A 27,833-nucleotide genomic window follows, 5' to 3' on the forward strand; every position below is an offset into this window, starting at 1 on the left:
CTGCTCACTGAGCTCCAGGCTGTACAGCCCCACTGCTCACTGAGCTCCAGGCTGTACAACCCCACTGCTCACTGAGCACCAGGCTACACAACCCCACTGCTCACTGAGCTCCAGACCACATAAACCCACTGCTCACTGAGGTCCAGGCTACACAACCCCACTGCTCAATCAGCTCCAGGCTGTACAAACCCACTGCTCACTGAGCTCCAGGTTACACAACCCCACTGCTCACTGAGCCCCAGGATGTACAATCCCACTGCTCACTGAACTCCAGGGTGTACAACCCCACTGCTCACTGAGATCCAGGCTGTACAACCCCACTGCTCACTGAGCACCAGGCTACACAACCCCACTGCTCACTGACCCCCAGGCTGTACAACCCCACTGCTCACTGAGCTCCAGGCTGTACAATCCGACTGCTCACTGAGCTCCAGGCTGTACAACCCCACTGCTCACTGAGCTCCAGGCTGTACAACCCCACTGCTCACTGATCTCCAGGCTGTACAGCCCGACTGCTCACTGAGCTCCAGGCTGTACAACCCCACTGCTCACTGAGCTCCAGGCTGCACAACCCCATGGCTCACTGAACTCCAGGCTACACAACCCCACTGCTCACTGAGCTCAGGGCGACACAACCCAGCTGCTCACTGAGCTCCAGGCTGTACAACCCCACTGCTCACTGAGCTCCAGGCTACACAACCCCACTGCTTACTGAGCTCCAGGCTGTACAACCCCAGAGCTCACTGAGCACCAGGCTACACAACCCCGCTGCTCACTGAGCTCCAGGCTGTACAACCCCACTGCTCACTGAGCCCCAGGCTGTACAACCCCACTGCTCACTGATCTCCAGGCTGTACAACCCCACTGCTCACTGAGCTCCAGGCTGTACAACCCGACAGCTCACTGAGCTCCAGGCTACACAACCCCACTGCTTACTGAGCTCCAGCCTGTACAACCCCACTGCTCACTGAGCTCCAGGCTGTACAACCCCACTGCTCACTGAGCTCCAGGCTGTACAACCCCACTGCTCACTGAGCACCAGGCTACACAACTCCACTGCTCACTGAGCACCAGGCTACACAACTCCACTGCTCACTGAGCTCCAGGCTGTACAACCCCACTGCTCACTGACCCCCAGGCTGTACAAACCCACTGCTCACTGAGCTCCAGGCTGTACAACCCCACTGCTCACTCAGCTCCAGGCTGTACAACCCCACTGCTCACTGAGCTCCAGGCTACACAACCCCACGGCTCACTGACTCCCAGGCTGTACAACCCCACTGCTCACTGAGCTCCAGGCTGTACAATCCCACTGCTCACTGACCTCCAGGCTGTACAACCCCACTGCTCACTGAGCTCCAGGCTGTACAACCCCACTGCTCACTGAGCTCCAGGCTGTACAACCCCACTGCTCACTGAGCTCCAGGCTACACAACCCCACGGCTCACTGAACTCCAGGCTACACAACCCCACGGCTCACTGAACTCCAGGCTACACAACCCCACTGCTCACTGAGCTCCAGGCTGTACAACCCCACTGCTCACTGAGCTCCAGGTTACACAACCCCACTGCTCACTGAGCTCCAGGCTGTACAACCCCACTGCTCACTCAGCTCCAGGCTGTACAACCCCACTGCTCACTGAGCTCCAGGCTACACAACCCCACGGCTCACTGACCCCCAGGCTGTACAACCCCACTGCTCACTGAGCTCCAGGCTGTACAATCCCACTGCTCACTGACCTCCAGGCTGTACAACCCCACTGCTCACTGAGCTCCAGGCTGTACAGCCCCACTGCTCACTGAGCTCCAGGCTGTACAGCCCCACTGCTCACTGAGCTCCAGGCTGTACAGCCCCACTGCTCACTGAGCTCCAGGCTGTACAACCCCACTGCTCACTGAGCACCAGGCTACACAACCCCACTGCTCACTGAGCTCCAGGCCACATAAACCCACTGCTCACTGAGGTCCAGGCTACACAATCCCACTGCTCACTCAGCTCCAGGCTGTACAAACCCACTGCTCACTGAGCTCCAGGTTACACAACCCCACTGCTCACTGAGCCCCAGGATGTACAATCCCACTGCTCACTGAACTCCAGGGTGTACAACCCCACTGCTCACTGAGATCCAGGCTGTACAACCCCACTGCTCACTGAGCACCAGGCTGTACAACCCCACTGCTCACTGACCCCCAGGCTGTACAACCCCACTGCTCACTGAGCTCCAGGCTGCACAATCCGACTGCTCACTGATCTCCAGGCTGTACAACCCCACTGCTCACTGAGCTCCAGGCTGTACAACCCCACTGCTCACTGATCTCCAGGCTGTACAGCCGGACTGCTCACTGAGCTCCAGGCTGTACAACCCCACTGCTCACTGAGCTCCAGGCTGTACAACCCCACTGCTCACTGAGCTCCAGGCTGTACAACCCCACAGCTCACTGAGCTCCAGGCTACACAATCCCACTGCTCACTGAGATCCAGGCTGTACAACCCCACTGCTCACTGAACTCCAGGCTACACAACCCCACTGCTCACTGAGCTCAGGGCTACACAACCCCACTGCTCACTGAGCTCTAGGCTACACAATCCCACTGCTCACTGAACTCCAGGCTACACAACCCCACTGCTCACTGAGCTCAGGGCTACACAACCCCACTGCTCACTGAGCTCCAGGCTACACAATCCCACTGCTTGCTGAGCTCCAGGCTGTACAACCCCACAGCTCACTGAGCTCCAGGCTGTACAACCCCACTGCTCACTGAGCTCCAGGCTGTACAACCCCGCTGCTCACTGAGCTCCAGGCTGTACAACACTACAGCTCACTGAGCTCCAGGCTGTACAACCCCACTGCTCACTGACCTCCAGGCTGTACCACCCCACTGCTCACTGAGCTCCAGGCTGTATAACCCCACTGCTCACTGAGCTCCAGGCTACACAACCCCACTGCTTACTGAACTCCAGGCTGTACAACCCCACTGCTCACTGAGCTCCAGGCTGTACAATCCCACTGCTCACTGAGCTCCAGGCTACACAACCCACTGCTCACTGAGCTCCAGGCTGTACAATCCCACTGCTCACTGAGCTCCAGGCTACACAACCCACTGCTCACTGAGCTCCAAACTACACATCCCCACTGCTCACTGAGCTTCAGTCTACACAACCCACTGCTCACTGAGCTCCAGGCTGTACAACCCCACTGCTCACTGAGCTGCAGGCTGTACAATCCCACTGCTCACTGAGCTCCAGGCTACACAACCCCACTGCTCACTGAGCTCCAGGCTGTACAACCCCACTGCTCACTGAGCTCCATGCTGTACAACCCCACTGCTCACTGAGCTCCAGGCTACACAACCCCATGGCTCACTGAACTCCAGGCTACACAACCCCACTGATCACTGAGCTCCAGGCTGTACAACCCCACTGCTCACTGAGCTCCAGGCTGTACAATCCCACTGCTCACTGAGCTCCAGGCTGTACAACCCCACTGCTCACTGACCCCCAGGCTGTACAACCCCACTGCTCACTGAGCTCCAGGCTGTACAATCCCACTGCTCACTGACCTCCAGGCTGTACAACCCCACTGCTCACTGAGCTCCAGGCTGTACAGCCCCACTGCTCACTGAGCTCCAGGCTGTACAGCCCCACTGCTCACTGAGCTCCAGGCTGTACAGCCCCACTGCTCACTGAGCTCCAGGCTGTACAACCCCACTGCTCACTGAGCACCAGGCTACACAACCCCACTGCTCACTGAGCTCCAGGCCACATAAACCCACTGCTCACTGAGGTCCAGGCTACACAATCCCACTGCTCACTCAGCTCCAGGCTGTACAAACCCACTGCTCACTGAGCTCCAGGTTACACAACCCCACTGCTCACTGAGCCCCAGGATGTACAATCCCACTGCTCACTGAACTCCAGGGTGTACAACCCCACTGCTCACTGAGATCCAGGCTGTACAACCCCACTGCTCACTGAGCACCAGGCTGTACAACCCCACTGCTCACTGACCCCCAGGCTGTACAACCCCACTGCTCACTGAGCTCCAGGCTGCACAATCCGACTGCTCACTGATCTCCAGGCTGTACAACCCCACTGCTCACTGAGCTCCAGGCTGTACAACCCCACTGCTCACTGATCTCCAGGCTGTACAGCCGGACTGCTCACTGAGCTCCAGGCTGTACAACCCCACTGCTCACTGAGCTCCAGGCTGTACAACCCCACTGCTCACTGAGCTCCAGGCTGTACAACCCCACAGCTCACTGAGCTCCAGGCTACACAATCCCACTGCTCACTGAGATCCAGGCTGTACAACCCCACTGCTCACTGAACTCCAGGCTACACAACCCCACTGCTCACTGAGCTCAGGGCTACACAACCCCACTGCTCACTGAGCTCTAGGCTACACAATCCCACTGCTCACTGAACTCCAGGCTACACAACCCCACTGCTCACTGAGCTCAGGGCTACACAACCCCACTGCTCACTGAGCTCCAGGCTACACAATCCCACTGCTTGCTGAGCTCCAGGCTGTACAACCCCACAGCTCACTGAGCTCCAGGCTGTACAACCCCACTGCTCACTGAGCTCCAGGCTGTACAACCCCGCTGCTCACTGAGCTCCAGGCTGTACAACACTACAGCTCACTGAGCTCCAGGCTGTACAACCCCACTGCTCACTGACCTCCAGGCTGTACCACCCCACTGCTCACTGAGCTCCAGGCTGTATAACCCCACTGCTCACTGAGCTCCAGGCTACACAACCCCACTGCTTACTGAACTCCAGGCTGTACAACCCCACTGCTCACTGAGCTCCAGGCTGTACAATCCCACTGCTCACTGAGCTCCAGGCTACACAACCCACTGCTCACTGAGCTCCAGGCTGTACAATCCCACTGCTCACTGAGCTCCAGGCTACACAACCCACTGCTCACTGAGCTCCAAACTACACATCCCCACTGCTCACTGAGCTTCAGTCTACACAACCCACTGCTCACTGAGCTCCAGGCTGTACAACCCCACTGCTCACTGAGCTGCAGGCTGTACAATCCCACTGCTCACTGAGCTCCAGGCTACACAACCCCACTGCTCACTGAGCTCCAGGCTGTACAACCCCACTGCTCACTGAGCTCCATGCTGTGCAACCCCACTGCTCACTGAGCTCCAGGCTACACAACCCCATGGCTCACTGAACTCCAGGCTACACAACCCCACTGATCACTGAGCTCCAGGCTGTACAACCCCACTGCTCACTGAGCTCCAGGCTGTACAATCCCACTGCTCACTGAGCTCCAGGCTGTACAACCCCACTGCTCACTGAGCTCCAGGCTGTACAACCCCACTGCTCACTGAACTCCAGGCTGTACAACCCCACAGCTCACTGAGCTCCAGGCTACACAATCCCACTGCTTACTGAACTCGAGGCTACACAACCCCACTGCTCACTGACCCCCAGGCTACACAACCCCGCTGCTCACAGAGCTCCAGGCTGTACAACCCCACAGCTCACTGAGCTCCAGGCTACACAATCCCACTGCTTACTGAACTCGAGGCTACACAACCCCACTGCTCACTGACCCCCAGGCTACACAACCCCGCTGCTCACTGAGCTCCAGGCTGTACAAAACCACTGCTCACTGAGCTCCAGGCTACACAACCCCACTGCTCACTGAGCTCCAGGCTGTACAATCCCACTGCTCACTGAGCTCCAGGCTGTACAACCCCACTGCTCACTGAGCTCCAGGCTGTACAACCCCACTGCTCACTGAGCTCCAGGCTGTACAACCCCACTGCTCACTGATCTCCAGGCTGTATAGCCCCACTGCTCACTGAGCTCCAGGCTGTACAACCCCACTGCTCACTGAGCTCCAGGCTGTACAACCCTACTGCTCACTGAGCTCCAGGCTGTACAACCCCACAGCTCACTGAGCTCCAGTCTACACAAGCCCACTGCTTGCTGAGCTCCAGGCTACACAACCCCACTGCTCACTGACCCCCAGGCTACACAACCCCGCTGCTCACTGAGCTCCAGGCTGTACAACCCCACTGCTCACTGAGCTCCAGGCTGTACAAAACCACTGCTCACTGAGCTCCAGCCTGTACAACCCTACTGCTCACTGAGCTCCAGGCTGTACAACCCCACTGCTCACTGAGCTCCAGGCTGTACAAACCCACTGCTCACTGAGCTCCAGGCTGTACAACCCCACTGCTCACTGAGCACCAGGCTACACAACTCCACTGCTCACTGAGCACCAGGCTACACAACCCCACTGCTCACTGAGCTCCAGGCTACACAACCCCATGCCTCACTGAACTCCAGGCTACGCAACCCCACTGCTCACTGAGCTCAGGGCGACACAACCCCGCTGCTCACTGAGCTCCAGGCTACACAACCCCACTGCTTACTGAGCTCCAGGCTGTGCAATCCCACAGCTCACTGAGCACCAGGCTACACAACCCCGCTGCTCACTGAGCTCCAGGCTGTACAACCCCACTGCTCACTGATCTCCAGGTTGTACAACCCCACTGCTCACTGAGCTCCAGGCTGTACAACCCCACAGCTCACTGAGCTCCAGGCTACACAACCCCACTGCTCACTGAGCTCCAGGCTGTACAACCCCGCTGCTCACTGAGCTCCAGGCTACACAACCCCACTGCTCACTGAGCTCCAGCCTGTACAACCCCACTGCTTACTGAGCTCCAGGCTGTCCAACCCCACTGCTCACTGAGCTCCAGGCTGTACAACCCAACTGCTCACTGAGCACCAGGCTACACAACTCCACTGCTCACTGAGGTCCAGGCTGTACAACCCCACTGCTCACTGAGCACCAGGCTACACAACTCCACTGCTCACTGAGCTCCAGGCTACACAACCCCACTGCTCACTGAGCTCCAGGCTACACAAGCCCACTGCTCACTGAGCTCCAGGCTACACAACCCCACAGCTCACTGAGCTCCAGGCTACACAATCCCACTGCTCACTCAGCTCCAGGCTGTACAAACCCACTGCTCACTGAGCTCCAGGTTACACAACCCCACTGCTCACTGAGCCCCAGGATGTACAATCCCACTGCTCACTGAACTCCAGGGTGTACAACCCCACTGCTCACTGAGATCCAGGCTGTACAACCCCACTGCTCACTGAGCACCAGGCTACACAACCCCACTGCTCACTGACCCCAAGGCTGTACAACCCCACTGCTCACTGAGATCCAGGCTGTACAATCCGACTGCTCACTGAGCTCCAGGCTGTACAACCCCACTGCTCACTGAGCTCCAGGCTGTACAACCCCACTGCTCACTGATCTCCAGGCTGTACAGCCCGACTGCTCACTGAGCTCCAGGCTGTACAACCCCACTGCTCACTGAGCTCCAGGCTGTACAACCCCACTGCTCACTGAGCTCCAGGCTGTACAACCCCACAGCTCACTGAGCTCCAGGCTACACAATCCCACTGCTCACTGAGATCCAGGCTGTACAACCCCACTGCTCACTGAACTCCAGGTTACACAACCCCACTGCTCACTGAGCTCAGGGCTACACAACCCCACAGCTCACTGAGCTCCAGGCTACACAATCCCACTGCTCACTGAGATCCAGGCTGTACAACCCCACTGCTCACTGAGCTCAGGGCTACACAACCCCACTGTTCACTGAGCTCCAGCCTGTACAGCACCACTGCTCACTGAGCCCCAGTCTACACAACCCCACTGCTCACTGAGCTCCAGGCTGTACAACCCCACTGCTCACAGCACTCCAGGCTACACAACCCCACTGCTCACAGCACTCCAGCCTGTACAACCCCACTGCTCACTGAGCTCCAGGCTGTACAACCCCACTGCTCACTCAGCTCCAGGCTGTACAACCCCACTGCTCACTGAGCTCCAGGCTACACAACCCCACTGCTCACTGAGCTCCAGGTTACACAACCCGACTGCTCACTGAGTTCCAGGCTACACAACCCCACTGCTCACTGAGCTCCAGGCTGTACAACCGCACTGCTCACTGAGCTCCAGGCTACACAACCCCACTGCTCACTGAGCTCCAGGCTGTACCACCACACTGCTCACTGAGCTCCAGACTGTACAACCCCACTGCTCACTGAGCTCCAGCCTGTACAACCCCACTGCTCACTGAGCTCTAGGCTGTACAACCCCACTGCTCACTGAGCGCCAGGCTGTACAAACCCACTGCTCACTCAGCTCCAGGCTGTACAACCCCACTGCTCACTGAGCTCCAGGCTGTACAACCCCACTGCTCACTGAGCTCCAGGCTGTACAACCCCACTGCTCACTGAGCTCCAGGCTACGCAACCCCACTGCTCACTGTGCTCCAGGGTGTACAACCCCACTGCTCACTGAGCTCCAGGCTGTACAGCCCCACTGCTCACTGAGCTCCAGGCTGTACAACCCCACTGCTCACTGAGCTCCAGGCTGTACAACCCCACTGCTCACTGAGCTCCAGGCTACACAACCCCACTGCTCACTGAGCGCCAGGCTGTACAACCCCACTGCTCACTGAGCTCCAGGCTGTACAACCCCACTGCTCACGGAGCGCCAGGCTACACAACCCCGCAGCTCACTGAGCGCCAGGCTACACAACCCCACTGCTTACTGAGCTCCAGGCTGTACAACCCCACAGCTCACTGAGCTCCAGGCTGTACAACCCCACTGCTCACTGAGTTCCAGGCTGTACAACCCCACAGCTCACTCAGCTCCAGGCTGTAAAACCCCACTGCTCACTCAGCTCCAGGCTGGACAACCCCACTGCTCACTGAGCTCAAGTCTGTACAACCCCACTGCTCACTGAGCTCCCGGCTGTACAACCCCACTGCTCACTCAGCTCCAGGCTGTATAACCGCACTGCTCACTGAGTTCCAGGCTACACAACCCCATTGCTCACTGAGCCCCAGGCTGTACAACCCCACTGCTCACTGAGCCCCAGGCTACACAACCCCACTGCTCACTGAGCTCCAGGTGACACAACCCCATTGCTCACTGAGCTCCAGGCTACACAACCCCACTGCTCACTGAGCTCCAGGCTACACAACCCCACTGCTCACTGAGCTCCAGGGTACACAACCCCACTGCTCACTGAGCTCCAGGCTGTAAAACCTCACTGCTCACTCAGCTCCAGGCTGTACAACCCCACTGCTCACTGACCTCTAGGCTGTACAACCCCACTGCTCACTGAGCGCCAGGCTGTACAAACCCACTGCTCACTCAGCTCCAGGCTGTACAACCCCACTGCTCACTGAGCTCCAGGCTGTACAACCCCACTGCTCACTGAGCTCCAGGCTACGCAACCCCACTGCTCACTGTGCTCCAGGGTGTACAACCCCACTGCTCACTGAGCTCCAGGCTGTACAGCCCCACTGCTCACTGAGCTCCAGGCTGTACAACCCCACTGCTCACTGAGCTCCAGGCTGTACAACCCCACTGCTCACTGAGCTCCAGGCTACACAACCCCACTGCTCACTGAGCGCCAGGCTGTACAACCCCACTGCTCACTGAGCTCCAGGCTGCACAACCCCACTGCTCACTGAGCGCCAGGCTACACAACCCCGCAGCTCACTGAGCGCCAGGCTACACAACCCCACTGCTTACTGAGCTCCAGGCTGTACAACCCCACAGCTCACTGAGCTCCAGGCTGTACAACCCCACTGCTCACTGAGTTCCAGGCTGTACAACCCCACAGCTCACTCAGCTCCAGGCTGTAAAACCCCACTGCTCACTCAGCTCCAGGCTGTACAACCCCACTGCTCACTGAGCTCAAGGCTGTACAACCCCACTGCTCACTGAGCTCCAGGCTGTACAACCCCACTGCTCACTGAGCTCCAGGCTGTACAACCCCACTGTTCACTCAGCTCCAGGCTGTATAACCGCACTGCTCACTGAGTTCCAGGCTACACAACCCCATTGCTCACTGAGCCCCAGGCTGTACAACCCCACTGCTCACTGAGCCCCAGGCTACACAACCCCACTGCTCACTGAGCTCCAGGTGACACAACCCCATTGCTCACTGAGCTCCAGGCTACACAACCCCACTGCTCACTGAGCTCCAGGCTACACAACCCCACTGCTCACTGAGCTCCAGGCTACACAACCCCACTGCTCACTGAGCTCCAGGCTGTACCACCACACTGCTCACTGAGCTCCAGACTGTACAACCCCACTGCTCACTCAGCTCCAGGCTACACAACCCCACTGCTCACTGAGCTCCAGCCTGTACAACCCCACTGCTCACTGAGCTCTAGGCTGTACAACCCCACTGCTCACTGAGCGCCAGGCTGTACAAACCCACTGCTCACTCAGCTCCAGGCTGTACAACCCCACTGCTCACTGAGCTCCAGGCTACGCAACCCCACTGCTCACTGTGCTCCAGGGTGTACAACCCCACTGCTCACTGAGCTCCAGGCTGTACAGCCCCACTGCTCACTGAGCTCCAGGCTGTACAACCCCACTGCTCACTGAGCTCCAGGCTGTACAACCCCACTGCTCACTGAGCTCCAGGCTTTACAACCCCACTGCTCACTGAGCCCCAGGCTACACAACCCCACTGCTCACTGAGCGCTAGGCTGTACAACCCCACTGCTCACTGAGCTCCAGGCTGTACAACCCCACTGCTCACTGAGCGCCAGGCTACACAACCCCGCAGCTCACTGAGCGCCAGGCTACACAACCCCACTGCTTACTGAGCTCCAGGCTGTACAACCCCACAGCTCACTGAGCTCCAGGCTGTACAACCCCACTGCTCACTGAGTTCCAGGCTGTACAACCCCACTGCTCACTGAACTCCAGGCTACACAACCCCACTGCTCACTGAGCTCAGGGCTACACAAACCAACTGCTCACTGAACACCAGGCTACACAATCCCACTGCTCACTGACCCCAGGCTGTACAACCCCACAGCTCACTGAGCTCCAGGCTACACAATCCCACTGCTTACTGAACTCGAGGCTACACAACCCCACTGCTCACTGACCCCCAGGCTACACAACCCCGCTGCTCACAGAGCTCCAGGCTGTACAACCCCACAGCTCACTGAGCTCCAGGCTACACAATCCCACTGCTTACTGAACTCGAGGCTACACAACCCCACTGCTCACTGACCCCCAGGCTACACAACCCCGCTGCTCACTGAGCTCCAGGCTGTACAAAACCACTGCTCACTGAGCTCCAGGCTACACAACCCCACTGCTCACTGAGCTCCAGGCTGTACAATCCCACTGCTCACTGAGCTCCAGGCTGTACAACCCCACTGCTCACTGAGCTCCAGGCTGTACAACCCCACTGCTCACTGAGCTCCAGGCTGTACAACCCCACTGCTCACTGATCTCCAGGCTGTATAGCCCCACTGCTCACTGAGCTCCAGGCTGTACAACCCCACTGCTCACTGAGCTCCAGGCTGTACAACCCTACTGCTCACTGAGCTCCAGGCTGTACAACCCCACAGCTCACTGAGCTCCAGTCTACACAAGCCCACTGCTTGCTGAGCTCCAGGCTACACAACCCCACTGCTCACTGACCCCCAGGCTACACAACCCCGCTGCTCACTGAGCTCCAGGCTGTACAACCCCACTGCTCACTCAGCTCCAGGCTGTACAAAACCACTGCTCACTGAGCTCCAGCCTGTACAACCCTACTGCTCACTGAGCTCCAGGCTGTACAACCCCACTGCTCACTGAGCTCCAGGCTGTACAAACCCACTGCTCACTGAGCTCCAGGCTGTACAACCCCACTGCTCACTGAGCACCAGGCTACACAACTCCACTGCTCACTGAGCACCAGGCTACACAACCCCACTGCTCACTGAGCTCCAGGCTACACAACCCCATGCCTCACTGAACTCCAGGCTACGCAACCCCACTGCTCACTGAGCTCAGGGCGACACAACCCCGCTGCTCACTGAGCTCCAGGCTACACAACCCCACTGCTTACTGAGCTCCAGGCTGTGCAATCCCACAGCTCACTGAGCACCAGGCTACACAACCCCGCTGCTCACTGAGCTCCAGGCTGTACAACCCCACTGCTCACTGATCTCCAGGTTGTACAACCCCACTGCTCACTGAGCTCCAGGCTGTACAACCCCACAGCTCACTGAGCTCCAGGCTACACAACCCCACTGCTCACTGAGCTCCAGGCTGTACAACCCCGCTGCTCACTGAGCTCCAGGCTACACAACCCCACTGCTCACTGAGCTCCAGCCTGTACAACCCCACTGCTTACTGAGCTCCAGGCTGTCCAACCCCACTGCTCACTGAGCTCCAGGCTGTACAACCCAACTGCTCACTGAGCACCAGGCTACACAACTCCACTGCTCACTGAGGTCCAGGCTGTACTACCCCACTGCTCACTGAGCACCAGGCTACACAACTCCACTGCTCACTGAGCTCCAGGCTACACAACCCCACTGCTCACTGAGCTCCAGGCTACACAAGCCCACTGCTCACTGAGCTCCAGGCTACACAACCCCACAGCTCACTGAGCTCCAGGCTACACAATCCCACTGCTCACTCAGCTCCAGGCTGTACAAACCCACTGCTCACTGAGCTCCAGGTTACACAACCCCACTGCTCACTGAGCCCCAGGATGTACAATCCCACTGCTCACTGAACTCCAGGGTGTACAACCCCACTGCTCACTGAGATCCAGGCTGTACAACCCCACTGCTCACTGAGCACCAGGCTACACAACCCCACTGCTCACTGACCCCAAGGCTGTACAACCCCACTGCTCACTGAGCTCCAGGCTGTACAATCCGACTGCTCACTGAGCTCCAGGCTGTACAACCCCACTGCTCACTGAGCTCCAGGCTGTACAACCCCACTGCTCACTGATCTCCAGGCTGTACAGCCCGACTGCTCACTGAGCTCCAGGCTGTACAACCCCACTGCTCACTGAGCTCCAGGCTGTACAACCCCACTGCTCACTGAGCTCCAGGCTGTACAACCCCACAGCTCACTGAGCTCCAGGCTACACAATCCCACTGCTCACTGAGATCCAGGCTGTACAACCCCACTGCTCACTGAACTCCAGGCTACACAACGCCACTGCTCACTGAGCTCAGGGCTACACAACCCCACAGCTCACTGAGCTCCAGGCTACACAATCCCACTGCTCACTGAGATCCAGGCTGTACAACCCCACTGCTCACTGAGCTCAGGGCTACACAACCCCACTGTTCACTGAGCTCCAGCCTGTACAGCCCCACTGCTCACTGAGCCCCAGTCTACACAACCCCACTGCTCACTGAGCTCCAGGCTGTACAACCCCACTGCTCACAGCACTCCAGGCTACACAACCCCACTGCTCACAGCACTCCAGCCTGTACAACCCCACTGCTCACTGAGCTCCAGGCTGTACAACCCCACTGCTCACTCAGCTCCAGGCTGTACAACCCCACTGCTCACTGAGCTCCAGGCTACACAACCCCACTGCTCACTGAGCTCCAGGTTACACAACCCGACTGCTCACTGAGCTCCAGGCTACACAACCCCACTGCTCACTGAGCTCCAGGCTGTACAACCCCACTGCTCACTGAGCTCCAGGTTACACAACCCCACTGCTCACTGAGCTCCAGGCTGTACCACCACACTGCTCACTGAGCTCCAGCCTGTACAACCCCACTGCTCACTGAGCTCTAGGCTGTACAACCCCACTGCTCACTGAGCGCCAGGCTGTACAAACCCACTGCTCACTCAGCTCCAGGCTGTACAACCCCACTGCTCACTCAGCTCCAGGCTGTACAACCCCACTGCTCACTGAGCTCCAGGCTGTACAGCCCCACTGCTCACTGAGCTCCAGGCTGTACAACCCCACTGCTCACTGAGCTCCAGGCTGTACAACCCCACTGCTCACTGAGCTCCAGGCTACACAACCCCACTGCTCACTGAGCGCCAGGCTGTACAACCCCACTGCTCACTGAGCTCCAGGCTGTACAACCCCACTGCTCACGGAGCGCCAGGCTTCACAACCCCGCAGCTCACTGAGCGCCAGGCTACACAACCCCACTGCTTACTGAGCTCCAGGCTGTACAACCCCACAGCTCACTGAGCTCCAGGCTGTACAACCCCACTGCTCACTGAGTTCCAGGCTGTACAACCCCACAGCTCACTCAGCTCCAGGCTGTAAAACCCCACTGCTCACTCAGCTCCAGGCTGTACAACCCCACTGCTCACTGAGCTCAAGTCTGTACAACCCCACTGCTCACTGAGCTCCCGGCTGTACAACCCCACTGCTCACTCAGCTCCAGGCTGTATAACCGCACTGCTCACTGAGTTCCAGGCTACACAACCCCATTGCTCACTGAGCCCCAGGCTGTACAACCCCACTGCTCACTGAGCCCCAGGCTACACAACCCCACTGCTCACTGAGCTCCAGGTGACACAACCCCATTGCTCACTGAGCTCCAGGCTACACAACCCCACTGCTCACTGAGCTCCAGGCTACACAACCCCACTGCTCACTGAGCTCCAGGCTACACAACCCCACTGCTCACTGAGCTCCAGGCTGTAAAACCTCACTGCTCACTCAGCTCCAGGCTGTACAACCCCACTGCTCACTGAGCTCTAGGCTGTACAACCCCACTGCTCACTGAGCACCAAGCTGTACAAACCCACTGCTCACTCAGCTCCAGGCTGTACAACCCCACTGCTCACTGAGCTCCAGGCTACGCAACCCCACTGCTCACTGTGCTCCAGGGTGTACAACCCCACTGCTCACTGAGCTCCAGGCTGTACAGCCCCACTGCTCACTGAGCTCCAGGCTGTACAACCCCACTGCTCACTGAGCTCCAGGCTACACAACCCCACTGCTCACTGAGCGCCAGGCTGTACAACCCCACTGCTCACTGAGCTCCAGGCTGCACAACCCCACTGCTCACTGAGCGCCAGGCTACACAACCCCGCAGCTCACTGAGCGCCAGGCTACACAACCCCACTGCTTACTGAGCTCCAGGCTGTACAACCCCACAGCTCACTGAGCTCCAGGCTGTACAACCCCACTGCTCACTGAGTTCCAGGCTGTACAACCCCACAGCTCACTCAGCTCCAGGCTGTAAAACCCCACTGCTCACTCAGCTCCAGGCTGTACAACCCCACTGCTCACTGAGCTCAAGGCTGTACAACCCCACTGCTCACTGAGCTCCAGGCTGTACAACCCCACTGCTCACTGAGCTCCAGGCTGTACAACCCCACTGTTCACTCAGCTCCAGGCTGTATAACCGCACTGCTCACTGAGTTCCAGGCTACACAACCCCATTGCTCACTGAGCCCCAGGCTGTACAACCCCACTGCTCACTGAGCCCCAGGCTACACAACCCCACTGCTCACTGAGCTCCAGGTGACACAACCCCATTGCTCACTGAGCTCCAGGCTACACAACCCCACTGCTCACTGAGCTCCAGGCTACACAACCCCACTGCTCACTGAGCTCCAGGCTACACAACCCCACTGCTCACTGAGCTCCAGGCTGTACAACCGCACTGCTCACTGAGCTCCAGGCTACACAACCCCACTGCTCACTGAGCTCCAGGCTGTACCACCACACTGCTCACTGAGCTCCAGACTGTACAACCCCACTGCTCACTCATCTCCAGGCTACACAACCCCACTGCTCACTGAGCTCCAGCCTGTACAACCCCACTGCTCACTGAGCTCTAGGCTGTACAACCCCACTGCTCACTGAGCGCCAGGCTGTACAAACCCACTGCTCACTCAGCTCCAGGCTGTACAACCCCACTGCTCACTGAGCTCCAGGCTACGCAACCCCACTGCTCACTGTGCTCCAGGGTGTACAACCCCACTGCTCACTGAGCTCCAGGCTGTACAGCCCCACTGCTCACTGAGCTCCAGGCTGTACAACCCCACTGCTCACTGAGCTCCAGGCTGTACAACCCCACTGCTCACTGAGCTCCAGGCTTTACAACCCCACTGCTCACTGAGCCCCAGGCTACACAACCCCACTGCTCACTGAGCGCCAGGCTGTACAACCCCACTGCTCACTGAGCTCCAGGCTGTACAACCCCACTGCTCACTGAGCGCCAGGCTACACAACCCCGCAGCTCACTGAGCGCCAGGCTACACAACCCCACTGCTTACTGAGCTCCAGGCTGTACAACCCCACAGCTCACTGAGCTCCAGGCTGTACAAACCCACTGCTCACTGAGTTCCAGGCTGTACAACCCCACTGCTCACTGAACTCCAGGCTACACAACCCCACTGCTCACTGAGCTCAGGGCTACACAAACCAACTGCTCACTGAACACCAGGCTACACAATCCCACTGCTCACTGACCCCCAGGCTGTACAACCCCACTGCTCACTGAGCTCCAGGTTGTACAACCCCACTGCTCACTCTGCTCCAGGCTGTACAGCCCCACTGCTCACTGAGCTCCAGGCTGTACAACCCCACTGCTCACTGAGCTCCAGGCTACACAACCCCACTGCTCACTGAGCTCCAGGCTGTACAACCCCACTGCTCACTGAGCTCCAGGCTACACAACCCCACTGCTCACTGAGCTCCAGGCTGTACAACCCCACTGCTCACTGAGCTCCAGCCTGTACAAACCCACTGCTCACTGAGCTCCAGGTTACACAACACCACTGCTCACTGAGCCCCAGGCTGTACAATCCCACTGCTCACTGAGCTCCAGGCTACACAACCCACTGCTCACTGAGCCCCAGGTTGTACAACCCCACTGCTCACTGAGCTCCAGGCTAAACAACCCTACAGCTCACTGAACTCCAGGCTACACAACCCACTGCTCATTGAGCTCCAGGGCTACACAACCCCACTGCTCACTGAGCACCAGGCTGTACAACCCCACTGCTCACTGACCCCCAGGCTGTTCAACCCCACTGCTCACTGAGCTCCAGGCTATACAACCGCACTGCTCACTGAGCTCCAGGCTGTACAACCCCACTGCTCACTGAGCTCCAGGGCTACACAACCCCACTGCTCACTGAGCTCCAGGGCTACACAACCCCACTGCTCACTGAGCACCAGGCTGTACAACCCCACTGCTCACTGACCCCCAGGCTGTTCAACCCCACTGCTCACTGAGCTCCAGGCTACACAACCCCTCTGCTCACTCAGCTCCAGGCTGTAAATCCCCACTGCTCACTGAGATCCAGGCTGTACAACCCCACTGCTCACTGAGCTCCAGGCTACACAACCCCACTGCTCACTGAGCTCCAGGCTGTACAACCCCACTGCTCACTGAGCTCCAGGCTACACAACCCCACTGCTCACTGAGCTCCAGGCTGTACAACCCCACTGCTCACTGAGCTCCAGGCTACACAACCCCACTGCTCACTGAGCTCCAGCCTACACAACCCCACTGCTCCCTGAGCTCCAGGCTACACAACCCCACTGCTCACTGAGCTCCAGGCTACACAACCCCACTGCTCACTGAGCTCCAGGCTACACAACCCCACTGCTCACTCAGCTCCAGGCTGTACAACCCCACTGCTCACTGAGCTCCAGGCAGTACAACACCACTGCTCACTGAGCTCCAGGTGACACAACCCCACTGCTCACTCAGCTCCAGGCTGTACAACCCCACTGCTCACTGAGCTCCAGCCTGTACAACCCCACTGCTCACAGAGCTCCAGGCTACACAACCCCACTGCTCACTGAGCTCCAGGCTACGCAACCCCTCTGCTCACTCAGCACCAGGCTACACAACCCCACTGCTCACTGAGCTCCAGCCTGTACAGCTCCACTGCTCACTGAGCTCCAGTCTACACAACCCCACTGCTCACTGAGCTCCAGGCTGTACAACCCCACTGCTCACAGCACTCCAGGCTACACAACCCCACTGCTCACAGCACTCCAGCCTGTACAACCCCACTGCTCACTCAGCTCCAGGCTGTACAACCCCACTGCTCACTCAGCTCCAGGCTGTACAACCCCACTGCTCACTGAGCTCCAGGCTACACAACCCCACTGCTCACTGAGCTCCAAGCTACACAACCCGACTGCTCACTGAGCTCCAGGCTACACAACCCCACTGCTCACTGAGCTCCAGGCTACACAACCCCACTGCTCACTGAGCTCCAGGCTGTACAACCGCACTGCTCACTGAGCTCCAGGCTACACAACCCCACTGCTCACTGAGCTCCAGGCTGTACCACCACACTGCTCACTGAGCTCCAGACTGTACAACCCCACTGCTCACTGAGCTCCAGCCTGTACAACCCCACTGCTCACTGAGCTCTAGGCTGTACAACCCCACTGCTCACTGAGCGCCAGGCTGTACAAACCCACTGCTCACTCAGCTCCAGGCTGTACAACCCCACTGCTCACTGAGCTCCAGGCTACGCAACCCCACTGCTCACTGTGCTCCAGGGTGTACAACCCCACTGCTCACTGAGCTCCAGGCTGTACAGCCCCACTGCTCACTGAGCTCCAGGCTGTACAACCCCACTGCTCACTGAGCTCCAGGCTGTACAACCCCACTGCTCACTGAGCTCCAGGCTTTACAACCCCACTGCTCACTGAGCCCCAGGCTACACAACCCCACTGCTCACTGAGCGCCAGGCTGTACAACCCCATTGCTCACTGAGCTCCAGGCTGTACAACCCCACTGCTCACTGAGCGCCAGGCTACACAACCCCGCAGCTCACTGAGTGCCAGGCTACACAACCCCACTGCTTACTGAGCTCCAGGCTGTACAACCCCACAGCTCACTGATCTCCAGGCTGTACAAAAACACTGCTCACTGAGTTCCAGGCTGTACAACCCCACAGCTCACTCAGCTCCAGGCTGTAAAACCCCACTGCTCACTCAGCTCCAGGCTGTACAACCCCACTGCTCACTGAGCTCAAGGCTGTACAACCCCACTGCTCACTGAGCTCCCGGCTGTACAACCCCACTGCTCACTGAGCTCCAGGCTGTACAACCCCACTGCTCACTCAGCTCCAGGCTGTATAACCGCACTGCTCACTGAGTTCCAGGCTACACAACCCCATTGCTCACTGAGCCCCAGGCTGGACAACCCCACTGCTCACTGAGCCCCAGGCTACACAACCCCACTGCTCACTGAGCTCCAGGTGACACAACCCCATTGCTCACTGAGCTCCAGGCTACACAACCCCACTGCTCACTGAGCTCCAGGCTACACAACCCCACTGCTCACTGAGCTCCAGGCTACACAACCCCACTGCTCACTGAGCTCCAGGCTGTACCACCACACTGCTCACTGAGCTCCAGACTGTACAACCCCACTGCTCACTCAGCTCCAGGCTACACAACCCCACTGCTCACTGAGCTCCAGCCTGTACAACCCCACTGCTCACTGAGCTCCAGGCTACACAACCCCACTGCTCACTGAGCTCCAGGCTACACAACCCCACTGCTCACTGAGCTCTAGGCTGTACAACCCCACTGCTCACTGAGCGCCAGGCTGTACAAACCCACTGCTCACTCAGCTCCAGGCTGTACAACCCCACTGCTCACTGAGCTCCAGGCTACGCAACCCCACTGCTCACTGTGCTCCAGGGTGTACAACCCCACTGCTCACTGAGCTCCAGGCTGTACAGCCCCACTGCTCACTGAGCTCCAGGCTGTACAACCCCACTGCTCACTGAGCTCCAGGCTGTACAACCCCACTGCTCACTGAGCTCCAGGCTTTACAACCCCACTGCTCACTGAGCCCCAGGCTACACAACCCCACTGCTCACTGAGCGCCAGGCTGTACAACCCCACTGCTCACTGAGCTCCAGGCTGTACAACCCCACTGCTCACTGAGCGCCAGGCTACACAACCCCGCAGCTCACTGAGCGCCAGGCTACACAACCCCACTGCTTACTGAGCTCCAGGCTGTACAACCCCACAGCTCACTGAGCTCCAGGCTGTACAACCCCACTGCTCACTGAGTTCCAAGCTGTACAACCCCACAGCTCACTCAGCTCCAGGCTGTAAAACCCCACTGCTCACTCAGCTCCAGGCTGTACAACCCCACTGCTCACTGAGCTCAAGGCTGTACAACCCCACTGCTCACTGAGCTCCCGGCTGTACAACCCCACTGCTCACTGAGCTCCCGGCTGTACAACCCCACTGCTCTCTGAGTTCCAGGCTACACAACCCCATTGCTCACTGAGCCCCAGGCTGTACAACCCCACTGCTCACTGAGCCCCAGGCTACACAACCCCACTGCTCACTGAGCTCCAGGTGACACAACCCCATTGCTCACTGAGCTCCAGGCTACACAACCCCACTGCTCACTGAGCTCCAGGCTACACAACCCCACTGCTCACTGAGCTCCAGGCTACACAACCCCACTGCTCACTGAGCTCCAGGCTGTACCACCACACTGCTCACTGAGCTCCAGCCTGTACAACCCCACTGCTCACTGAGCTCTAGGCTGTACAAACCCACTGCTCACTGAGCGCCAGGCTGTACAAACTCACTGCTCACTGAGCTCCAGGCTGTACAACCCCACTGCTCACTGAGCTCCAGGCTACACAACCCCACTGCTCACTGTGCTCCAGGGTGTACAACCCCACTGCTCACTGAGCTCCAGGCTGTACAACCCAACTGCTCACTGAGCACCAGGCTACACAATCCCACTGCTCACTGACACCCAGGCTGTACAACCCCACTGCTCACTGAGCTCCAGGCTGTACAACCCCACTGCTCACTGAGCTCCAGGCTGTACAACCCCACTGCTCACTGAGCTCCAGGCTGTACAACCGCACTGCTCACTGAGCTCCAGGCTGTACAACCCCACTGCTCACTCAGCTCCAGGCTGTACAGCCCCACTGCTCACTGAGCTCCAGGCTGTACAACCCCACTGCTCACTCAGCTCCAGGCTGTACAACCCCACTGCTCACTGAGCTCAAGGCTGTACAACCCCACTGCTCACTGAGCTCCCGGCTGTACAACCCCACTGCTCACTGAGCTCCAGGCTGTACAACCCCACTGCTCACTCAGCTCCAGGCTGTATAACCGCACTGCTCACTGAGTTCCAGGCTACACAACCCCATTGCTCACTGAGCCCCAGGCTGGACAACCCCACTGCTCACTGAGCCCCAGGCTACACAACCCCACTGCTCACTGAGCTCCAGGTGACACAACCCCATTGCTCACTGAGCTCCAGGCTACACAAACCCACTGCTCACTGAGCTCCAGGCTACACAACCCCACTGCTCACTGAGCTCCAGGCTACACAACCCCACTGCTCACTGAGCTCCAGGCTGTACCACCACACTGCTCACTGAGCTCCAGACTGTACAACCCCACTGCTCACTCAGCTCCAGGCTACACAACCCCACTGCTCACTGAGCTCCAGCCTGTACAACCCCACTGCTCACTGAGCTCCAGGCTACACAACCCCACTGCTCACTGAGCTCCAGGCTACACAACCCCACTGCTCACTGAGCTCTAGGCTGTACAACCCCACTGCTCACTGAGCGCCAGGCTGTACAAACCCACTGCTCACTCAGCTCCAGGCTGTACAACCCCACTGCTCACTGAGCTCCAGGCTACGCAACCCCACTGCTCACTGTGCTCCAGGGTGTACAACCCCACTGCTCACTGAGCTCCAGGCTGTACAGCCCCACTGCTCACTGAGCTCCAGGCTGTACAACCCCACTGCTCACTGAGCTCCAGGCTGTACAACCCCACTGCTCACTGAGCTCCAGGCTTTACAACCCCACTGCTCACTGAGCCCCAGGCTACACAACCCCACTGCTCACTGAGCGCCAGGCTGTACAACCCCACTGCTCACTGAGCTCCAGGCTGTACAACCCCACTGCTCACTGAGCGCCAGGCTACACAACCCCGCAGCTCACTGAGCGCCAGGCTACACAACCCCACTGCTTACTGAGCTCCAGGCTGTACAACCCCACAGCTCACTGAGCTCCAGGCTGTACAACCCCACTGCTCACTGAGTTCCAAGCTGTACAACCCCACAGCTCACTCAGCTCCAGGCTGTAAAACCCCACTGCTCACTCAGCTCCAGGCTGTACAACCCCACTGCTCACTGAGCTCAAGGCTGTACAACCCCACTGCTCACTGAGCTCCCGGCTGTACAACCCCACTGCTCACTGAGCTCCCGGCTGTACAACCCCACTGCTCTCTGAGTTCCAGGCTACACAACCCCATTGCTCACTGAGCCCCAGGCTGTACAACCCCACTGCTCACTGAGCCCCAGGCTACACAACCCCACTGCTCACTGAGCTCCAGGTGACACAACCCCATTGCTCACTGAGCTCCAGGCTACACAACCCCACTGCTCACTGAGCTCCAGGCTACACAACCCCACTGCTCACTGAGCTCCAGGCTACACAACCCCACTGCTCACTGAGCTCCAGGCTGTACCACCACACTGCTCACTGAGCTCCAGCCTGTACAACCCCACTGCTCACTGAGCTCTAGGCTGTACAAACCCACTGCTCACTGAGCGCCAGGCTGTACAAACTCACTGCTCACTGAGCTCCAGGCTGTACAACCCCACTGCTCACTGAGCTCCAGGCTACACAACCCCACTGCTCACTGTGCTCCAGGGTGTACAACCCCACTGCTCACTGAGCTCCAGGCTGTACAACCCAACTGCTCACTGAGCACCAGGCTACACAATCCCACTGCTCACTGACACCCAGGCTGTACAACCCCACTGCTCACTGAGCTCCAGGCTGTACAACCCCACTGCTCACTGAGCTCCAGGCTGTACAACCCCACTGCTCACTGAGCTCCAGGCTGTACAACCGCACTGCTCACTGAGCTCCAGGCTGTACAACCCCACTGCTCACTCAGCTCCAGGCTGTACAGCCCCACTGCTCACTGAGCTCCAGGCTGTACAACCCCACTGCTCACTCAGCTCCAGGCTGTACAACCCCACTGCTCACTGAGCTCCAGGCTACACAACCCCACTGCTCACTGAGCTCCAGGCTGTACAACCCCACTGCTCACTGAGCTCCAGGCTAAACAACTCCACTGCTCACTGAGCTCCAGGCTACACAACCCCACTGCTCACTGAGCTCCAGGTTACACAACCCCACTGCTCACTGAGGTCCAGACTGTACAACCCCACTGCTCACTGAGCTCCAGGCTACACAACCCCACTGCTCACTGAGCTCAGGGCTACACAACCCAACTGCTCACTGAGCACCAGGCTACACAACCCCACTGCTCACTGAGCTGCAGGCTGTACAACCCCACTGCTCACTCAGCTCCAGGCTGTACAACCCCACTGCTCACTCAGCACCAGGCTGTACAACCCCACTGCTCACTGAGATCCAGGCTGTACAAGCCCACTGCTCACTGAGGTCAGGGCTACACAACCCCACTGCTCACTGAGGTCAGGGCTACACAACCCCACTGCTCACTGAACTCCAGGCTACACAACCCCACTGCTCACTGAGGTCAGGGCTACACAACCCCACTGCTCACTGAGCACCAGGCTACACAACCCCACTGCTCACTGAGGGCAGGGCTACACAGCCCCACTGCTCACTGAGCTCCAGGCTGTACAGCCCCACTGCTCACTGAGCTCCAGGCTACACAACCCCACTGCTTACTGAGCTCCAGGCTGTTCAACCCCACAGCTCACTGAGCACCAGTCTGTACAACCCCACTGCTCACTGAGCTCCAGGCGACACAACCCCACTGCTCACTCAGCTCCAGGCTGTACAACCCCACTGCTCACTGAGCTCCAGGCTGTACAACCCCACTGCTCACTCAGCTCCAGGCTGTACAGCCCCACTGCTCACTGAGCTCCAGGCTGTACAACCCCACTGCTCACTGAACTCCAGGCTACACAATCCCACTGCTCACTGAGCTCCAGGCTGTACAAACCCACTGCTCACTGACCCCCAGGCTGTACAACCCCACTGCCCACTGAGCTCCAGGCTGTACAACCCCACAGCTCACTGAGCACCAGGCTACACAACCCCGCTGCTCACTGAGCTCCAGGCTGTACAACCCCACTGCTCACTGAGCTCCAGGCTGTACAACCCCACTGCTCACTGAGCTCCAGGCTGTACAACCCCACTGCTCACTGAGCACCAGGCTACACAACTCCACTGCTAACTGAGCTCCAGGCTGTACAACCCCACTGCTCACTGAGCTCCAGGCTGCACAACACCACTGCTCACTGAGCTCCAGGCTGTACAACCCCACTGCTCACTGAGCACCAGGCTACACAACCCCACTACTCACTGAGCTCCAGGCTGTACATCCCCACTGCTCACTGAGCTGCAGGCTGTACAACCCCACTGCTCACTCAGCTCCAGGCTGTACAACCCCACTGCTCACTGAACTCCAGGCTACACAACCCCACTGCTCACTGAGGTCAGGGCTACACAACCCCACTGCTCACTGAGCTCCAGACTGTACAACCCCACTGCTCACAGAGCTCCAGGCTGTACAACCCAACTGCTCACTGAGCTCCAGGCTGTACAACCCCACAGCTCACTAAGCTCCAGGCTACACAACCCCACTGCTCACTGATCTCCAGGCTGTACAACCCCACAGCTCACTGAGCACCAGGCTACACAACCCCGCTGCTCACTGAGCTCCAGCCTGTACAACCCCACTGCTCACTGAGCTCCAGGCTGTACAACCCCACTGCTCACTGAGCTCCAGGCTGTACAACCCAACTGCTCACTGAGCTCCAGGCTGTACAACCCCACTGCTCACTGAGCTCCAGCCTGTACAACCCCACTGCTCACTGAGCTCCAGGCTGTACAACCCCACTGCTCACTGAGCTCCAGGCTGTACAACCCCACTGCTCTCTCAGCTCCAGTCTGTACAACCCCATTGCTCTCTCAGCTCCAGGCTGTACAACCCCACTGCTCTCTCAGCTCCAGGCTGTACAACCCCACTGCTCACTGAGCTCCAGGCTGTACAATCCCAATGCTCACTGAGCTCCAGGCTGTACAGCCCCACAGCTCACTAAGCACCAGGCTACACAACCCCGCTGCTCACTGAGCTCCAGGCTGTACAACCCCACAGCTCACTGAGCTCCAGGCTGTACAACCCCACTGCTCACTGAGTTCCAGGCTGTACAACCCCACAGCTCACTCAGCTCCAGGCTGTAAAACCCCACTGCTCACTCAGCTCCAGGCTGTACAACCCCACTGCTCACTGAGCTCAAGGCTGTACAACCCCACTGCTCACTGAGCTCCCGGCTGTACAACCCCACTGCTCACTGAGCTCCCGGCTGTACAACCCCACTGCTCTCTGAGTTCCAGGCTACACAACCCCATTGCTCACTGAGCCCCAGGCTGTGCAACCCCACTGCTCACTGAGCCCCAGGCTACACAACCCCACTGCTCACTGAGCTCCAGGTGACACAACCCCATTGCTCACTGAGCTCCAGGCTACACAACCCCACTGCTCACTGAGCTCCAGGCTACACAACCCCACTGCTCACTGAGCTCCAGGCTACACAACCCCACTGCTCACTGAGCTCCAGGCTGTACAACCGCACTGCTCACTGAGCTCCAGGCTACACAACCCCACTGCTCACTGAGCTCTAGGCTGTACAACCCCACTGCTCACTGAGCGCCAGGCTGTACAAACCCACTGCTCACTGAGCTCCAGGCTACACAACTACACTGCTCACTGAGCTCCAGGCTGTACCACCACACTGCTCACTGAGCTCCAGCCTGTACAACCCCACTGCTCACTGAGCTCTAGGCTGTACAACCCCACTGCTCACTGAGCGCCAGGCTGTACAAACTCACTGCTCACTGAGCTCCAGGCTGTACAACCCCACTGCTCACTGAGCTCCAGGCTACACAACCCCACTGCTCACTGTGCTCCAGGGTGTACAACCCCACTGCTCACTGAGCTCCAGGCTGTACAACCCAACTGCTCACTGAGCACCAGGCTACACAATCCCACTGCTCACTGACCCCCAGGCTGTACAACGCCACTGCTCACTGAGCTCCAGGCTGTACAACCCCACTGCTCACTGAGCTCCAGGCTGTACAACCCCACTGCTCACTGAGCTCCAGGCTGTACAACCCCACTGCTCACTCAGCTCCAGGCTGTACAGCCCCACTGCTCACTGAGCTCGAGGCTGTACAACCCCACTGCTCACTGAGCTCCAGGCTGTACAACCCCACTGCTCACTGAGCTCCAGGCTACACAACCCCACTGCTCACTGAGCTCCAGGCTGTACAACCCCACTGCTCACTGAGCTCCAGGCTAAACAACTCCACTGCTCACTGAGCTCCAGGCTACACAACCCCACTGCTCACTGAGCTCCAGGTTACACAACCCCACTGCTCACTGAGGTCCAGACTGTACAACCCCACTGCTCACTGAGCTCCAGGCTACACAACCCCACTGCTCACTGAGCTCAGGGCTACACAACCCAACTGCTCACTGAGCACCAGGCTACACAACCCCACTGCTCACTGAGCTGCAGGCTGTACAACCCCACTGCTCACTCAGCTCCAGGCTGTACAACCCCACTGCTCACTCAGCACCAGGCTGTACAACCCCACTGCTCACTGAGATCCAGGCTGTACAAGCCCACTGCTCACTGAGGTCAGGGCTACACAACCCCACTGCTCACTGAGGTCAGGGCTACACAACCCCACTGCTCACTGAACTCCAGGCTACACAACCCCACTGCTCACTGAGGTCAGGGCTACACAACCCCACTGCTCACTGAGCACCAGGCTACACAACCCCACTGCTCACTGAGGTCAGGGCTACACAACCCCACTGCTCACTGAGCTCCAGGCTGTACAGCCCCACTGCTCACTGAGCTCCAGGCTACACAACCCCACTGCTTACTGAGCTCCAGGCTGTTCAACCCCACAGCTCACTGAGCACCAGTCTGTACAACCCCACTGCTCACTGAGCTCCAGGCTACACAACCCCACTGCTCACTCAGCTCCAGGCTGTACAACCCCACTGCTCACTGAGCTCCAGGCTGTACAACCCCACTGCTCACTCAGCTCCAGGCTGTACAGCCCCACTGCTCACTGAGCTCCAGGCTGTACAACCCCACTGCTCACTGAACTCCAGGCTACACAATCCCACTGCTCACTGAGCTTCAGGCTGTACAAACCCACTGCTCACTGACCCCCAGGCTGTACAACCCCACTGCCCACTGAGCTCCTGGCTGTACAACCCCACAGCTCACTGAGCACCAGGCTACACAACCCCGCTGCTCACTGAGCTCCAGGCTGTACAACCCCACTGCTCACTGAGCTCCAGGCTGTACAACCCCACTGCTCACTGAGCTCCAGGCTGTACAACCCCACTGCTCACTGAGCACCAGGCTACACAACTCCACTGCTAACTGAGCTCCAGGCTGTACAACCCCACTGCTCACTGAGCTCCAGGCTGCACAACACCACTGCTCACTGAGCTCCAGGCTGTACAACCCCACTGCTCACTGAGCACCAGGCTACACAACCCCACTGCTCACTGAGCTCCAGGCTGTACATCCCCACTGCTCACTGAGCTGCAGGCTGTACAACCCCACTGCTCACTCAGCTCCAGGCTGTACAACCCCACTGCTCACTGAACTCCAGGCTACACAACCCCACTGCTCACTGAGGTCAGGGCTACACAACCCCACTGCTCACTGAGCTCCAGACTGTACAACCCCACTGCTCACAGAGCTCCAGGCTGTACAACCCAACTGCTCACTGAGCTCCAGGCTGTACAACCCCACAGCTCACTAAGCTCCAGGCTACACAACCCCACTGCTTACTGAGCTCCAGGCTGTACAACCCCACAGCTCACTGAGCACCAGGCTACACAACCCCGCTGCTCACTGAGCTCCAGCCTGTACAACCCCACTGCTCACTGAGCTCCAGGCTGTACAACCCCACTGCTCACTGAGCTCCAGGCTGTACAACCCA

The 27,833-nt window shown here is 58.7% G+C and overlaps 1 protein-coding gene across 1 annotated transcript in view; it reads right to left on the minus strand.

The window, feature by feature from the left end:
• The window catches only part of LOC140480726 (disintegrin and metalloproteinase domain-containing protein 12-like), a 545,040-nt gene that overhangs the window by 94,726 nt on the left and 422,481 nt on the right, over nucleotides 1-27,833 (minus strand). The gene's annotated exons all lie outside the window — the stretch shown is intronic.

The sequence above is a fragment of the Chiloscyllium punctatum genome, chromosome 1 (genome assembly GCF_047496795.1).
Source record: "Chiloscyllium punctatum isolate Juve2018m chromosome 1, sChiPun1.3, whole genome shotgun sequence".
NCBI classification, from domain to species: domain Eukaryota; kingdom Metazoa; phylum Chordata; class Chondrichthyes; order Orectolobiformes; family Hemiscylliidae; genus Chiloscyllium; species Chiloscyllium punctatum.